At 27.5% G+C, this 6084-nt stretch overlaps 1 long non-coding RNA gene across 1 annotated transcript in view; it reads right to left on the reverse strand.

Moving 5' to 3' along the window:
* The window catches only part of LOC122635284, a 16676-nt gene that overhangs the window by 10030 nt on the left and 562 nt on the right, over positions 1-6084 (reverse strand). The window contains exons 2-3 of the long non-coding RNA XR_006328623.1: positions 5679-6017; positions 1980-2111 (exon numbers count right to left, since the gene is read on the reverse strand). This is a non-coding gene — a long non-coding RNA (uncharacterized LOC122635284). The remainder of the gene's footprint in view (positions 1-1979; positions 2112-5678; positions 6018-6084) is intronic.

Consider the following 6084-nt stretch of genomic DNA (forward strand, 5'->3'; position numbering starts at 1 on the left):
TTGAATTCATTAGATCAATATGAAATAAGAAAGAAAGTGAGAGAAAGAGAGAGAGAGAGAGAGAGAGAGAGAGAGAGAAGAAAGAGATAGATTAAGAAAGAAAGAGAAAGAGTTACGAAAAGAAAAGGCTTCTCTTTATTTTTAGCTATCATGCTGCATATTATTTTCTACCCCTATCCCACATCTTCGATATAGTCTTCCTTTTTCAGGGTATACGCTATCGATGCAACCCATTCTTCCATAACTCTTCCACACGGGATACAAATTTTGCAGCTGTGTTCATTCTTCGTGATGGCTTCTTCTCTTTTTCCAGTCGTTGCTACTTCCTTCCGTTTGGATCGCCTTCGATTTCCTTCGAATTTATCAAAGTAGACACTGCCACGTGGCTTTTGATCAGACTAGTATCTATGTTCCTTTATCTCTCTTTTTCTTTTTTTTTTCTTTTTCTTTTTTTTTTTTTTTTTTTTTCTAAAGATAACTCGATCATAGGAAAGATTTTTTACCTTTTCGTTTTTTTCTCATGTCATTTTACAAGGTCCACAAGCTATTGTAAGCTTTCCAAGTGGCTAACTTCAATCGATGGATTAGAAGTGATGAGAAGAGACATTTCTTTCTTATTTCTTTTTGTTTCTTCTTCTTCTTCTTCTTTTTTTTTCTTATAAATTATCCAAGGAAACGTTTATATAATTCTTGACGTTCCAGAAAAAGACACACAGGGACTCTGGATTTTAAATAATTCAATAAATCCCTATAAGAAAAACTATCCTAAACGTTTTATATACGTATCTCTAGTTCTTATTTCTAGATTTTACACTTTGACCTCGTGTCCAAGTTAAACCACGACTGACATTAGGTAACACGGTTATATGGTTATCTTTAGAATCTGTTTTTTTTAAAGAAAGTAAAGACTAACTTTCTTTAAGACCTTGTAATTCCTTTTTGACTGTTTCTAATCGTTATCATAGATAATGATGAATATATGTTAATTCATTGAATATTTAATATTGTTAATCAAACGACGATGAGAATGTTAACTTGTTTTATAAGTTATAAAAAAAAAAAAAGAAAAAAGAAAAAGATATTGAAAAAGTGTAATTTGATAATTGATACATGGTACATTACAATTAATATAATAACTCGATTTTATGTCGTGCCTATAAAAAAAAAAAAAAAAAAAAAAAAAGAAAAGAAAAAAAATTAGATTGTCAAAGTTACATAATAATTATTTATCTTAATTTAATTATACTATACTAATTATAAAAACAAACGCGACCAACTTCGAATATGAATAATTATTTTTTCTTGTCAGACAAAAAATTTGAAATAAAATTTTACAAATATGAATTAATAAGTAATTAGCTACAAAGTTAGATTACTCTTATAAAGGATTGACTTGATCGATTTTATATAGCATAGAAAGTTCGTTAACATTTTTTTTATAATTTAATTAATATGTATATATATAAAAATAGTATGTATATATATATATATGTATGTATGTATTTAAAATTATTATTAATTTATGAAAATAGACAATATTAAAAATAGATTAATATTTGAAAAAAGTCAAATTGATTTTTATAAATATTAATAGAAAAAAATTCACTAATAGAACAAGTAACATATTAAATCGATAAAGATATTACACATACATATATACATACATACATACATACATACATACATACATACATACACACACACGCGCGCGCGCACACACACACACAATCTAATCCGATAATTCGATCATATTATTTTACATCATTTCATGGATGACTAAGGCGCTTAGCTTAGTATTAGCACTGTAACAAGTAAACGGCTTTGGTCAACGCGATTTATTCTCTCGGTACATTGACATATACATGAGTCTTGTATTATACAGATTGAAATGGTTCATGGACAGTTCACGTAATATAGTCATGGGAGAGCTTTCCCGGTTCAAGGAAATGTTGCGACTACCCCCTCGAGCTTTTACCTACCAACTTTATCAGCTTCATCAGTTTCTAACAAATCGTTGCTTCGGTGAATACTATATTCCAAGGTGAACTATAGTCATGAGTCAAATAAATTCCATATGACGAGAGTAGGAAATTATTCCTCTGATTCATAGTCTGTAAAAAAAAAATGTGAACAAATAATTAATATAATGTAATAAATATAAAAATTATAATAATATATACATGCTATATGTGTGTGTGTGTGTGTGTGTGTGTGTATATATACATACCATATTATATATATTTTATTTTAAAAAATATTATATCGTAATAAATATATTGAATTACTTAATAAATAATGGCACCTATTTATGAATCAATTTAACAGTATTAATTAATCCAATACTTCTATCTTATTTAAAATACAATTACTTAAAAAAAGAAATGTTATCAATTAAAAATAATTATTTATATTAATTATATGTGTACATATATATATATATATATATATGTACATAATTAATATAAATACAGATTTATACAAATTGCATACGTATTGAAATAAAAACAAATCACAAACACAATATATCATAATAAAATAAATAAGTAACAAGATATTTTAATTATCTTCATCTCTATCTCTCCTTCTCTCTCTTTCTCCCTCTGTCTCTGTCTTGTTTTTTAATACACATGCATACACGCACACACGTCCCTGAATATCACAAATATACGCCTCCACGCAATAAGAGATCGATGTAACCCCGTTTCAGGTTGAGTAACTTCGATGCAGCCGGCCTTTTATTACATTCCTCACGTCCCAGATTGGGGAAAAAGAAAAAGATACAAAAAGAGAGAAAAAAGAAAAAGAGATACTACTACACACTACTACTACTACTACTACTACTACTACTACTACTACTTGATACCAGTATTTTGTATTTATACGGTCGCATCTCGATACAAGAAGAGAACCGACAATTATCCTCTTCTTCTTATCCCCTCCCTTCAACACCCCTTATCCCCTCATCCCTCTCCTCATCTCTAACAAACACTTGTGCTTCGAGGAGGTACAATCGGTCAATTTGTGTTCGTTAATAAAGCAGAGAGGGCTTTGTGAAACAGCCACGCGCTCAAGCTCGCGCCAGCCCCTTCTGCGAGTCTCTCGTTTACGATGACTTCGTTAATAAGGAGTGGCGCATCCATCGATCGTTGTCCATTACTCCGAAAGATCATCGTGTCAAACGACTTTACTCTATACGACTCGACTCCACTCGACTCGACCTTTACTACGTAATTGCGTTATTACCACGAGCAAAATATCTCTCATATGGACCGGTTATTTTAGGTAAAAATATATTGCGGTTACAGCAGAGTTTTTAGAAAGGATTATGAGATAAATTATGTTTATTAATTATGTGGTACGAGAGAATCTTTGAGATCTTCATCTGTGATATCTTATTCAATATTAATTTTATGATCGACTATTTGATTTCCTCCTGGATAAGTTAAAAGCTTCGTATGTAATATTTATTAAATACGATGAATATTTAAGTGTATTCTAGCTGTGTGTGTATGTGTGTGCATGTGTATTTGTGTAAATTATTCATTTAGAATAATTATCAATTTAGATTACATGTATATATGTGTATATATGAAACGATGATTATAAAAGTGAACTAAAGTCTAAGTCGTATTTCTATAATTTGAAGATATTTTGAGACATTTGGAGTTGAATTATTTATGAATCATTTTTCTATAACAATAAACAAAAAAGAGCAAGTGCATGGAATGTATTTATTCTTGAAGAAAATAATTCTCTTTTATGCGATTTAGAAATGTTAAGAATAGCGTATAAAATAAAATACGTCTTTTACTATCTGAAACGAATTATTATTAAAACACATTCCTGATCTCACACATAGTTTTGTATTTATCAAATAAAGTGAGATTTTTTATTTGTTTATTACTAATTTAGAGATTAATCGTTTGGTTTTTGTGTATATTAAAAGATATGTATGTGCATTAATATCTAGAAATGATAAATATGTACATTTATATTATTTATATCCAATTATATTGAATATAAATAATTCATTTAGAATAATTATCAGTTTACAATACAGGTACATAACCGTACATAACTAATTAGATTATGCTTATGATTAAATAGTGAATTAATTATGATTATCATAACCTATTATTAATTAGAAAAAGATATACAAATATAAATATATTATAACAAGTACAATTTATATTTATTTAGCAAACATTAATCATCATAAATTTATAATTTATTTTCTAATAGAAAAATTAAATAACATATAAAAAATCTAGATACATAGGTATATCGGTTTGAAAGTTACATGTTGTTAAAGAAAGTTAATAAGTCACAATCTTTAGTTTCATATAATCAAATACAACAAACTGTTTCCTAATAATAATATTAATATTATTATTAATAATAATAATAAAAATAATGCTATCATAAAAAATATATTTATATTATCTAATAATATTTAGTTTTCTACTTTCATATATTTCCTTGACTTCACGGTGATAATATATTTCAATGATTAGGTTAACGTTCAGGTAAAAATAAAGTTCATCGGTATTGGAGTGATTGGGGGAAAAAAAAAAAAAAAGAAAAGAAGAAAAACAAGAAAAGAAAATGAAACGATCGAGATCGTTGAGAGTTGAATTTTTCTCACGCGTGCAAAAACAAGGGGCTTCAAAATTTAGAGGTTATACAATATATCGTTCGATATTAGATAAGTTTTAGTTTCCGAGGATCGACGGGTCTTCTCGGAAGTCGATGCGTTTTCAATTACTCGCGAAACCACGCATGCACGTGGCTTGTAAAGCTTCCCCCGACTTAAGTGCCTTTCGTGCCGACACGCGGCCCTACGCAACGATTCATTACAAGCTTTTATTATTATTATGCGTCGTCTTATTATACTACGTAACATCTCTACTTATGATCAATTTTTAAAATATCATTTTTTATTTTCTATTAATTGACAAAATATGTATATATATATATATCATCGATTTTGAAATTATTTGAATTATTTAACAAATTTTTTTATATATACGTATTATATATATAATATATATGTTATATATATATATGTACGTGTGTGTGTGTGTGCGCGCATATATATAGGGTGTCAGATGTTAATTGATTCAATAGATCAAATTAAAAAATTAATTGTACGTTTTAGAAATGTTTTTCTAGAAATTTATTTACATATACAGGGTGTCTGACTTCAAACTAATGTTATTTGTAACATTGTCAAAATTAAAATTTCTAATTATTTATAAAAAAATAAATTGGCTATATTTATAATTGTTATATTTTATTAATTGTCTTTGTCTTTGAAATTATTCGAAAAATTTATTAATATATATATATATATATATATATATATATATATAAAACAAAAATGTCTGATTTTAATCTATTCTATTCGATAAAATTCTATCTTTTCGAAATGTTCGAGAAATTTCTCGATATACAGATTACTATTATTATTATTAGTAGTAGTAGTACTATTATTATTAATATTAATATTATTATTATTATTATTATTATTATTATTATTATTATTATTCAAATCTAATCTATTCAATCCAACATGTGTGATTACGATGAATTAAAATAAGACACCCTATATATTCTCTACAAATCTACTTTTTTTCGTTAAAGAAAGGAAAAAATGTCTAAAAATAAATCATTCTTACTTAGTTCCTTCCTCTTCTTCTATACCTTCTTTTTTTCCTTCCTCTTCTTTTTCTTTCTCTCCTTTTCCTTCTTCTTCTAACAAAAAATTCCGGTATCCACTTCCAGCTTTTCAAACTTTCCGAACGAACCCTCCTCGTGTCTTGAAATTTGAGAGGAACGTATTAGAAAAGAAAAAAAGAAAGAAAAAGGTCGAATGTAACCTGATAATAGATTCAATTATCTTATCTAACATACTTAAATCATTAGGAAAAGAAGATCGATGATATCTTCAAGGATTCAAGAAATATTAACTGCGAAAATGATTAACGATCGTTCCACGTTTACGCCATTTTCACTTCCTTGTAACGGTCGTTCGAGACAAAAAAAAAAAAGAAGAAAGAAGTCAATACTTTTTCGTTTTTTTTT

Source organism: Vespula pensylvanica, chromosome 17 (genome assembly GCF_014466175.1).
Source record: "Vespula pensylvanica isolate Volc-1 chromosome 17, ASM1446617v1, whole genome shotgun sequence".
Taxonomy (NCBI): domain Eukaryota; kingdom Metazoa; phylum Arthropoda; class Insecta; order Hymenoptera; family Vespidae; genus Vespula; species Vespula pensylvanica.